The following is a 13,069-nucleotide window of genomic DNA, read 5'->3' on the forward strand; positions in this document are numbered from 1 at the left end:
CTACCAGAATTCCACCCCATGAGTGTTCCATGAGATTCCACCTCAGGAAGGCCAACTCTGATGGCCTTCATCAGGGCTTATGCAAGCTTACTTCAGGACTACCAATGTAGCCACTGTACTCCTGGTACCCTATGACCCATCAGGGTCATATATCATACTGATATATAAAAAACATAACCATGCTAACAGACAGCCATTTCTAAGTAGTGATGGCAGTAAAAATAAAAAGCTGAGCTTGGTTCTTTCATTGTGACAAAAAAGTCGGCAATGGCTGGGATGTGAGTCATTTAATTAATATTGCATGTACTTATGTGCTTAAAGTAAACAAACAAAAATAATACTATTAATGTTTTAGCAGTAGTAACAGTTTTATATATTTAGTCTTCTCATATAAAACTTACAACACAAACATCATAAATAAGAGGAAAAAACTGACCTCCTATTTTACACCTGCTCATGAGTGTTTTCATGATGGCGGCAGCCTTGTTTTCTTTCAACAATCAGGAGAAGCAGGAGACCAGAGCTGAAGACTCTGTATAGATAATGTATGGGAAGCTGCATCCCCTTTTACATTACAGGCAGGGGGAGAGGAGGGTCACGAAGACACGCTCATAAAACATTAATTCAGCACTTCATTCTGCTCAAAAGCAGCCACACACGGTGAAATAGGCTGTCAAATACAGTGTGCTTCTGCAGGGAGTTTGATTCACTTTAGTGTTAGCAGCAGTGGCCTCAGAAATGTTCATGCAGCTCATTTTAGTTCAGCATTTTAGAAAAAACACAAAGTCACTAAATAATTGTGACTCATCGGCTCAGCCATTTCTGTCAAAATTGTTAGGAGTGTGAGAACTTAGGTAATTTTTACATTTATTAAAATCAATATGTTTCCCTGTGATCCAGGTTGTGTAAACGCTGTTGTGTAAAAGCTGTGTAAGCAGCAGGTTGTCACTTACCTGCAGAAGAAACAGCGTGGGCTTTTTTTTTCTTTTCGTAAGTGTATTGGTGCCTATGTCTTGTTCAGTCTCTGAGTGTTCCCATGCTGCAGGTAGCCAGAGGGTATGTGGACACAGGAACATTAAGTGTTGAGAAAACAAGTATTTATTCAATCAGCAGGTGCCATCAAATCTGAGAAAGAAATGCTAAAAACAGAACATCTGAGATTAAAAAAAAAAAAACAACAACAAAAAAGAGCCAATTTCTAGGAATTAAGGAACACAACATGGCTATGGGGATTACTATATGTTTGTTGTTTTGCTTCATTATTAAACCAGACTGAAACACTGAACAGAGTGCGTGCTTTGTGCTAGCACATCTCACAGAGAGTAAAACCTCCTGAGTCACCTGAAAATCCTGCATTAGAAATAATTCTAAATTCTGCTGATTCCTTAATGAAACCTTCTAGTAATTTCAAACTGTTTAAACTGTTTCTGAAAGTCACACCACTTACTGGCCTTAGCTCGTTTCTGCTTTAATCCCAACGCTTTAATTTCAAATCAGCTGTAAAACAAACGTTTAACTTTCAAATGCCATGAGAGCGAGACCCGTCTCAGACGTCTGATATTAAATGTGACAGCAGTTACCAGGAATCAAATTCGACTGTGGTAGACGGCACTTTTGAATAGTAAAGAATGGTATTTTTATCAGTATGGAAAGTGTCTCTTTTCATCGAATTTTTACTTTGTGCTGTTTGTTTAACCTTTTCGAGATTTCAGCAGGTAACCTTTAGAAACTGTGTCTAATTTCAGGGTTGTATATACCACTTGTGATGCTCTGTAATGTATGGTTGGCTATGATGGTTTTGATGCCTCGCTCTCTTATAAGGAGATTCGGGCCATTCGTTGTTTATTCTTTGTCGGTTTACATCAAAGAAAATGTCAGCCATGTGTTTCTGCGCTCGGTGCTCTGAGCAGGTTTTCTGTAATAAGGCATGAAAATGTTGAGGTGACTGTACCAGCACTTGCAAAGTACAAGGGACTCAATTTTCCAGCTAATGCACATTTTGTCAGCCATGTCTTTTCTCACTGTGCAAGACACACACTCACACAGATGTGCACATCAAGACACATATAACCCCACTTTGCGCTGGTGCACCAATGCATGAAATGCACACTATGTCTGAAATGCTTTTTCTGTGATGTGAAGTGAAGGTCAAGAGGACGGGGCATGAATGACTGGCTTTTATTTTAGCTTGACATCATATGCAAGATACCATCTACGTCTTTGTATTTAGCAACAAAAGAAGCTCTTTATTTACTTTTTTTAAATACTGAAATTCAAAGTTGTTTTTTGATTGGATCTAGCTCAGCAATATTTAGTGCGTTATGTGTCATTTGTCTGTGCTATATCAAATTAAGAGACCTAGGTTAACAGAGAGTGAGGCGTTTGGGGTCGAGTAAGTCTTTCCTCAGGCTAAACAATGAGACACAGCCAATGGTGCGCTTGATGAATCTGCTGACGCGTCAGTGTCGTCGTATAAATAATTCAGAAAGACAATAGAGAAGAACAGAAGAACTCACTGCCGATGGCTGGAGGTCAAAGGTCCTCCCAGCTCCTAGACATGTTGGAAAAACAAACTGCATCACCGCACAGTGACTTATCCAGTTGCTCTGCGCGACCCCCTTGAAAGGCTGAAACCTGACGCTGTTATGATCAAAGAGGGCAACTGTCTGTTAGACTGACCCACCTCTTCTATGGAGCTTTTTGGTAATATTTTTTACATGAGACATGATGAATGGAACAAATTAAATCCCTTATTATTAAGCTGCCCGAGATCACTAAATACATAAGCCCGTAGCGAGTGATACACAATGATTGTTACTGATGGACTGATGCGGGCACTCAAAGCCTCTCATGAGATTTTCATGACAGTCACATTAGAAAGAAATCAAAGGAAATGGACACTACTGGCAGCACTTAATAACAATCCATCTATCCACTGTTCTGTGATTTTTATGCGGTTAGATATAAAGCTTTTTAAATGGAAGGCAAGTCCAGCATTGATCTGATACTAAAAGCCTTCCTGTTGCTAATGAAGATCATGTCATGCTGTATTTTTCTGAAGAAAATGTCAGCCCATTCAACCGCAGCATTTTATTCACTTACATCAGTGTAGCATGAACCAGCAATTTATTTCTGGAATGAACTCCACAAAGAACGATGATTTATTTTTCATGTTATAAAAACTTCACAGTCTTCATTCTTCAGGTGTGATTGCCCACTTATGACGTTATAAAGTCAGATTTCATTGGTCACTCAAAAATCAAAAATACAAGCTACACATTAACATTTCATAGCCAAAACCAAGCTTTTGTTTGGAAACTTAGGCCTATAATTTTTCACATTACCTTACACTTTCCTGTTAAAAGAGAGATTTTCTTTCCCATTGCTGCCAATCATTGTATTGTATTATTATAGGACTGTCATGACACAGTTGTAAGTGTAATGTAATAAATTTATTTAGTACAATAATGCATTGCAGTATGTTACTTTGGAGGGTGTTACACCTGTTACAGAAGGTGAGTATGATGGCAACTACACTTTACTGTCAAAATTATTCACTCACCCATGCAAGTTGTTTGTATCTATCTATCTATCCATCCATCCATCCATCCATCCATCCATCCAGATGGTAGAGTTGCAAGTTCAATCATAGGCACTCATAGGCACATATGTTGAAGTCTAATCACACTAATCACTTATAATCTGTAATTGTACCTATTCGGGGTACGTCTCAGTGCCAGTTGGGATAGACTGCAACCCTGCTATTAGCTGCTAAGAAAAATAATTACAGAGTCAAAAAAAAAACATGTAATTTCTGAGGCTCTATATTTTTAAAAGAAATGTAATCTGTTTCAGGTGGTAGGGATGCTATCATGACATGATGGCCATAATGTCCTCTATTTTTAAACTCCAATTAGCAGAGGAATCCTCTGAATGGCTGTGAAGGCCATAGCATTTAATTTCATATCTTTTTTTTTCTCCATACTAATCAAACCTTCTTGTGACCCCATGTCTCCAGTCTAGCAGCATTTGCATACATCATGCATCTTTACTCATTTATTCAGAAATCACTGGATTTTTTTGAAGAAGAATATAAAGCTGAAAAAACATATTCATCTGCTTTCAAAGGATCTTTGAGACAGTGTTGTGATTGATCTCCACAGAGCTTTTAAAGGAAAGGTCTTTTATTGTTAGTTAGAAGAAGAGAGCTGCATAAATATTTACAAACTATATTTGCTTTCATACCTTTTTTCATGTCGCTTTACAAACACATCATGTTCACATCACAAAGTCACATACCTCCCAACACTACCTCCTGTCTACCACCACCATATTCAACCATCAACACCTACCCTGCATCCTGTCAAACTGTCACATCACTCAGTCTCAGCTCTCAGCTTCATGCTAACATGCTGGAAAAAGCTTCTTAGCATTATGCCAAATGTGAAGCTGTCTTTGTCAGGTAATTAAAACTGTTTTTTCATGTGTTGTTACTGATATACAGTCATTTTAAAGGCTGGCACATTAGTTTAAAGTTTCGACAAATGAGTGTACTACCTTACAATACAATATGTAATTTATATAGCGCCAAAGGATTTGGCGCTATATAAATATAAAATCAAGCAGCAAACCTTGACCTCTCCCTTTGCTTTTCTTGATATTGTCACAACATACACTTGAAATTTGGTTAAACCACGAGGTTTCTCACAACTTGCTTATCACAGTTGTGCACCGTTCATCCCTGAACTGTAGTGGATTTTATAATGATGTACACTGTAAAAACATTCTACATAATTCTAATAAAATTCACTACAGGAAGCTGATTACTGGTGCACAACTAAATGTGTGCATCTTTGAATGTGCTCACATTGACACTGATCTGCTAAAAACCTGATTTTGTGAAGTCAAAACTTTCAGCAAGTTGAAACAATCTTTCTTATTGACTCCAATTATCCTAAAATAAGGACTGGTCCCATCCCATGTCATGGCATGAAAATATGACAGGCTGTCATCAATTCAATCAGATACTTGCAAAAATTGTAAACACTGAGTAAAAATTCTTCAACATTTTTATTGTATTTCTGACAGTGTACACACAAAACAATAATATACAAACACACACGTACACATACGCTGTCCTTCGGCTTATTACAGTTTTTCTCAGTCGCTTTGGTGCGTTTCTCAGATCAGAATTGAAATTCTCATAACTATTAGTTCAACCTCCACAACACTCAGTCATTTGTGCACATCATAGTAGCAATTTCTCCTCTCTCTGAACAAACTGCAAATGATTTTGGACATGAATCAGTTGCTTCCATACATTTCCCTGCTGCTTTCTGACATTTCCATTTACTTATGTCATGTCAGTCAAAAGTAATCATACCTATGGATGCTGAATAGTCATTCCCAATAAAACTAATAGTCATACATCCATTGCTTAAGTCATCACACACAAAATTGTTGAACTAATTATCACATGCCAAATATTGGCCATCTGTCAAGCAAATCCTATACCTTTCTGTATCATTTTTCCTGGAAATGTCTCCGAAATTGAACAATTGATCTCAGGTGAATTACAGCTGTCACTCATGAGGAGGCTCTACCAAATTGGTGATTTTATGTTTACATGTATTCTACAGTGAACAAGTGACTGTAGCATATTTTTCTTTTGCACAATTCTGTAGGATTACAAACACTTCTACACAATGGAAATGTGAAACGTACGTATTCAGTGTCTCAGTTACTCCCAAGACTCCCATAACATCTACAGTGACTTTACTGCACATTTCAGATGGCTGTACAGGTAGGCCATAGTGCTGTCGTCAGCATTTTCAGGTGTCACCAATTGTTTTTGCAATGGGAAACACTGAAATTATAAACTGTCATAGTGGAAACATGACAATGCCATTTGACTATCTTGTTCATAAAGATGGTGTCAAGACTTTTCATCTTGATGGCACTGACAGTTTCATTGACATGGATACTTGCTTTTGAGGTATGGATAATCAATTCTGTGCATGTGACGTGCTTTTGCAGGCTATCCACTAGGTTTTGCAGTTTGCACTAATTGTTTTGGGAAATGCACTAACTGCTGTGCAAATGTTAATGGTGTTCTGAGAAACGCACCAAAGCGACTGAGAAAAACTGTAAAAAGGCTATGTCATGTTTTTGCTTTGTCAAAAAAAAAGAAAAGGCCAACATAAAACAACAACCTGTTATTACTGTGCTGACTTCCTCATTTTGAAATGATTAGGTTTTTTATTTTTACAGCATTTCATCTTGGCTGATGATGGCCACTAACCTAATGAGCTCACATGAATGAAAGTAAAACTTCCTGTGAACGTAGCTGCTTCTCGCCGGGTGCGGTGGCGGGTGCCTGTCATCCAAGTTACTGGGAGGCTGAGGTTGGAGGATCGTTTGAGCACAGGAGCTCTGAGCTGCAGCAGGCTGTGTCGATCGGGTGTCCGCGCTAAGTTCGGCATCGATATGGTGATCCTGGGGGAGCCCGGGACCACCAGGTCGTCTAAAGAGGGGTGCACCGGCCCAGGTCGGAGACGGAGCAGGTCAAAGCCCCCGTGTCGCTCAGTAGTGGGATCGTGCCTGTGAATAGACGCTGTAGCGCAGCCTGAGCAATTCAGCGAGACCCAATCTTTATACACACCATTATACCTGTCTCTACCTCACACAGCAGCCTCGTCAGCCCTTATTTATTTTTTTAATTGACGTCAAAAACACTCACAAACCTGCTGCTCTGCTTGTCCTGCACCACCTCCACCTGCAACTACATCCTCCACCCTAAACACTCCTGCCGCCCAGCAGGTGGAGACAAACTAAATCAATCTATCTATCTATCTATCTATCTATCTATCTATCTATCTATCTATCTATCTATCTATCTATCTATCTATCTATCTATCTATCTATCTATCTATCTATCTATCTATCTATCTATCTATCTAATAACTTATTGCATTACAACTTGGCTAATGATGGGCAGGAAGTTTATGTGATGATGTCACCTCAGACATAGTTAAAATCCTTGTTAATGTAGCTGCTTCTCGCCGGGTGCGGTGGCGCGTGCCTGTAATCCAAGCTACCGGAAGGCTGAGGTTGGAGGATCGTTTGAGCTCAGGAGCTCTGAGCTGCAGCAAGCTATGTCGATCGGGTGTCCACACTAAGTTCGGCATCGGTATGGTGATCCTGGGGGAGCCCGGGACCACCAGGTCGCCTAAGGAGGGGTGCACCGGCCCAGGTCGGAGACGGAGCAGGTCAAAGCCCCCGTGTCGCTCAGTAGTGGGATCGCGCCTGTGAATAGATGCTGTAGAGCAGCCTGAGCAATACAGCTAGACCCAATCTTTATATACACCCTTATACCTGTCTCTACCTCACACAGCAACCTCATCAGTCCTTCTTTGTCTTTTTAATTGACGTTAAACACACTCATAAACCTGCTGCTCTGCTTGTCCTACACCACCTCCACCTGCAGGAGAGCTGCAAATACATCCTCCATCCTAAACACTTCTGATGCCCAGCAGGTGGAGACAAACTCAAACTAGGAAATTCATTCAGGTAACCTTTGGGTTTAATATTTGCATGGGTTTAATATATTGACTGTCATGTAAAAAGGGTTTTTTTTGTTTTAGAAGTGAACTGTCCACAACTTCAGTACAGGCATGAGTCAGGATTTCAGGGTACATCATTTCTTTGAGTGTATGGTGAAAGATTGCCAGGGAAGGGACTGTGTTGCATTTTACTGGGATAATTTCTCTATTTTTTTAAATAGATATTTCATCTTATAATCAACAGTATATAAAACAGTGTGTATATATATATATATATATAAAAACACCCAGCACGCCCCTCTACCAGAGGCCTGGGAGCTTGAGGGTCCTGCGCAGTATCTTAGCTGTTCCCAGGACTGCGCTCTTCTGGACAGAGATCTCCGATGTTATTCCCGGGATCTGCTGGAGCCACTCGCCTAGCTTGGGAGTCACCGCACCTAGTGCTCCGATTACCACGGGGACCACCGTTACCTTCACCCTCCACATCCTCTCGAGCTCTTCTCTGAGCCCTTGGAATTTCTCCAGCTTCTCGTGTTCCTTCTTCCTGATATTGCTGTCATTCGGAACCGCTACATCGATCACTACGGCCGTCTTCTTCTGTTTGTCTACCACCACTATGTCCGGTTGGTTAGCCACCACCATTTTGTCCGTCTGTATCTGGAAGTCCCACAGGATCTTAGCTCGGTCATTCTCCACCACCCTTGGGGGCATCTCCCATTTTGACCTCGGGACTTCCAGGTTATACTCGGCACAGATGTTCCTGTACACTATGCCGGCCACTTGGTTATGGCGTTCCATGTATGCCTTGCCTGCTAGCATCTTGCACCCTGCTGTTATGTGCTGGATTGTCTCTGGGGCATCTTTACACAGCCTGCACCTGGGGTCTTGCCTGGTGTGATAGACCCCAGCCTCTATGGATCTTGTACTCAGAGCTTGTTCTTGTGCTGCCATGATTAGTGCCTCTGTGCTGTCTTTCAGTCCAGCTTTGTCCAGCCACTGGTAGGATTTCTGGATATCAGCCACCTCCTCTATCTGCCGGTGGTACATACCGTGCAGGGGCCTGTCCTTCCATGATGGTTCCTCGTCTCCCTCCTCTTTCTTGGGTTTCTGCTGCCTGAGGTATTCACTGAGCACTCGGTCAGTTGGGGCCATCTTCCCAATGTATTCTTGGATGTTCGTTGTCTCATCCTGGACTGTGGTGCTGACACTCACCAGTCCCCGGCCTCCTTCCTTCCGCTTAGCGTACAGCCTCAGGGTGCTGGACTTGGGGTGAAACCCTCCATGCATGGTAAGGAGCTTTCTTGTCTTTATGTCAGTGGCTTCTATCTCCTCCTTTGGCCAGCCTATTACCCCAGCAGGGTACCTGATCACGGGCAGGGCGTACGTGTTGATGGCCCGGATCTTGTTCTTACCATTCAGCTGACTCCTCAGGACTTGCCTGACCCTCTGCAGGTACTTGGTGGTTGCAGCTTTTCTAGCGGCCTCTTCATGGTTCCCATTCGCCTGCGGGATCCCCAAGTACTTGTAACTGTCCTCTATGTCTGCAATGTTGCCTTCTGGTAGTTCAATCCCCTCAGTTCTGACTACCTTCCCTCTCTTTGTTACCATCCGACTACACTTCTCCAGTCCGAACGACATTCCAATGTCATTGCTGTATAGCCTGGTAGTGTGGATCAGTGAATCGATGTCTCGTTCACTCTTGGCATACAGCTTGATGTCATCCATGTACAGGAGGTGGCTGACAACTGCTCCGTTCCGTAGTCGGTATCCGTAGCCAGTCTTGTTAATGATCTCACTGAGGGGGTTCAGGCCTATGCAGAACAGCAGTGGGGACAGAGCATCTCCTTGGTAGAGCCCGCACTTGATGGTGACTTGTGCTATGGGCTTGGAGTTGGCCTCTAGTGTTGTACGCCACATCCCCATTGAGTTCCTGATGAAGGCTCTTAGGGTCCCATTGATCTTGTACAATTCTAGGCATTCCAGTATCCAGCTGTGGGGCATTGAGTCATAGGCCTTCTTGTAATCAATCCAGGCAGTGCACAGGTTGGTCAGTCTGGTCTTGCAGTCTCGGCTGATTGTTCTGTCTACCAGTAGCTGGTGTTTTGCGCCTCTGGTATTCTTGCCAATTCCTTTCTGTGTCCCGCTCATGTATTGACCCATGTGCCTGTTCATCTTAGCCGATATGATGCCTGACAGGAGCTTCCATGTAGTACTGAGGCAGGTTATTGGTCGGTAGTTGGAGGGGACCGGTCCCTTCTTGGGGTCCTTGGGGATCAGGACCGTCCGGCCTTCGGTTAGCCATTCCGAGTGTCTCTCGTTAACTAGCAGCTGGTTCATTTGTGCTGCCAGACGCTCGTGGAGTGCAGTCAGCTTCTTCAGCCAGTAGGCGTGAACCATGTCGGGCCCTGGTGCTGTCTAACTCTTCATACTGAAGACCCTTTCTTGGATATCTGCCACTGTGATGGTTACTGGACCCTGTTCAGGGAGGTCGCTGTGGTCTGCCCTCAGATCCACTAGCCACTGAGCATTGCCGTTATGGGTTGCGTCCTTCTCCCATATGCTCTTCCAGTATTGCTCCGTCTCCAGCCTTGGTGGTGCTGTTCTCTTATTATTATTGTTCCCTTGCCACTGAGAGTACACCTTTGCTGGTTCTGTGGAGAACAGCTGGTTTATTCTCCTGCCTTCTATCTCTCTGGTGTACCTCCTCAAGCGGCTGGCCAAGGCTGTGAGTCTTTGCTTGGCAGTTTCCAAGGCCTCAGGTATGGACAGCTTGCTGTATTTCTTAGGCCCTACAATAATATAAGAAAACAGAAAAAACCCAAACAATCATATGATGATGATGATTTATTTATGTAGCTTTAGGTATTTTTTTATTTATTGTATTAATATTTTTTTTATTTATATATAGTAAATCATAAAAGAATATATGTGACAATTGTGGTACTTGTATCAGCTAGTACCGGTACTTGTGAATGTGTTGGGGTCCCGGTGCCTGCCCAGCTGTCCCAGCGTGGCCACAAGTGGCTTTCCCCCCACTTGTATATAGAGCACTGTGTTGAAAATAAAGTACTGTTTAACTGTTATTCTCAAGTCTGCACCTGAGTCCTTCCTGCCTGCCCTGATACAATGATTCCTCTTTCATCTTAATCATCCCTGAAGATTAGAGAGCATGATGTGAAATTGTCTGCATTTCTTTCCACACTTTGTAAATCTGCTGACCCCGCACTGTTTGTATGTTGCAAACAAAGAAGAAAAAAACTCCTTTTCAGGGTGATGAATGGACACTTAAAAGCTTTGCAATGCTTAGTGTTCTGTTGTTTACATTACGCTTGTAGCTTATCTCTTTCTTCAGTGCACAGTCCTAATCTCTTGTATATGTTGTAAAATGTTTCCCATCTTGCCCTTTTTTTGTAACTCTGAGTAATTTTTTTTAGTTTGACATGTGAAAGGTCAGTGAGCTCTGGAGAGGCCAGCAGATAATAAAGTGGTTAAGTGGCACCACCATGTGGCCTTACAGACATCATTTTGCTGACATATACAGCAGGGACACATCTAGTTCCTGAGAGTTTCTATGTGGAATTCATTTGCATTTATTACATCTATACTTGGAGGTTAAGACACTGTCTTCTCTTCTGTGTGATTTGCTAAATTCTTTGAAAAGACCAGGTGAATGACTGATCAGACAATTTGCAATGCACGAGTTCTTCAACTGATACAGTGGGGCAAAAAAGTATTTAGTCAGCCACCGATTGTGCAAGTTCCCCCACCTAAAATGATGAAAGAGGTCAGTAATTTGCACCAGAGGTACACTTCAACTGTGAGAGACAGAATGTGAAAAAAAAAATCCATGAATCCACATGGTAGGATTTGTAAAGAATTTATTTGTAAATCAGGGTGGAAAATAAGTATTTGGTCAATAACAAAAATACAACTCAATACTTTGTAACATAACCTTTGTTGGCAATAACAGAGGTCAAACGTTTACTATAGGTCTTTACCAGGTTTGCACACACAGTAGCTGGTATTTTGGCCCATTCCTCCATGCAGATCTTCTCGAGAGCAGTGATGTTTTGGGGCTGTCGCCGAGCAACACGGACTTTCAACTCCCGCCACAGATTTTCTATGGGGTTGAGGTCTGGAGACTGGCTAGGCCACTCCAGGACTTTCTAATGCTTCTTACGGAGCCACTCCTTTGTTGCCCGGGCGGTGTGTTTTGGATCATTGTCATGTTGGAAGACCCAGCCTCGTTTCATCTTCAAAGTTCTCACTGACGGAAGGAGGTTTTGGCTCAAAATCTCACGATACATGGCCCCATTCATTCTGTCCTTAACACGGATCAGTCGTCCTGTCCCCTTGGCAGAAAAACAGCCCCATAGCATGATGTTTCCACCCCCATGCTTCACAGTAGGTATGGTGTTCTTGGGATGCAACTCTGTATTCTTCTTCCTCCAAACACGACGAGTTGAGTTTATACCAGAAAGTTCTACTTTGGTTTCATCTGACCACATGACATTCTCCCAATCCTCTGCTGTATCATCCATGTGCTCTCTGGCAAACTTCAGACGGGCCTGGACATGCACTGGCTTCAGCAGCGGAACACGTCTGGCACTGCGGGATTTGATTCCCTGCCGTTGTAGTGTGTTACTGATGGTGACCTTTGTTACTTTGGTCCCAGCTCTCTGCAGGTCATTCACCAGGTCCCCCGTGTGGTTCTGGGATCTTTGCTCACCGTTCTCATGATCATTTTGACCCCACGGGATGAGATCTTGCGTGGAGCCCCAGATCGAGGGAGATTATCAGTGGTCTTGTATGTCTTCCATTTTCTGATGATTGCTCCCACAGTTGATTTTTTCACACCAAGCTGCTTGCCTATTGTAGATTCACTCTTCCCAGTCTGGTGCAGGTCTACAATACTTTTCCTGGTGTCCTTCGAAAGCTCTTTGGTCTTGGCCATGGCGGAGTTTGGAGTCTGACTGTTTGAGGCTGTGGACAGGAGTCTTTTATACAGATGATGAGTTCAAACAGGTGCCATTCATACAGGTAACGAGTGGGGGACAGAAAAGCTTCTTACAGAAGACGTTACAGGTCTGTGAGAGCCAGAGATTTTCCTTGTTTGAGGTGACCAAATACTTATTTTCCACCCTAATTTACGAATAAATTCTTTACAAATCCTACCATGTGGATTCATGGATTTTTTTTTCACATTCTGTCTCTCACAGTTGAAGTGTACCTCTGGTGCAAATTACTGACCTCTGTCATCATTTTAAGTGGGGGAACTTGCACAATCGGTGGCTGACTAAATACTTTTTTGCCCCACTGTATAACACAGTTGCGAAGACTGTTGGGAAAAGATTTTTTCAATTGAATAACAGCTTAATGAAAATGCAATAGAGGGTATGATTTGTAGTTCATTTTCTTCTTAATGAGACCGTGCATGCTGAGCTGCAGTCAAAGGTATAAAAATATAAAGACTTTGATACTGTAATAGGATCAGCACCCATCATACC

The sequence above is a fragment of the Astatotilapia calliptera genome, chromosome 15 (assembly GCF_900246225.1).
Source record: "Astatotilapia calliptera chromosome 15, fAstCal1.2, whole genome shotgun sequence".
Taxonomy (NCBI): domain Eukaryota; kingdom Metazoa; phylum Chordata; class Actinopteri; order Cichliformes; family Cichlidae; genus Astatotilapia; species Astatotilapia calliptera.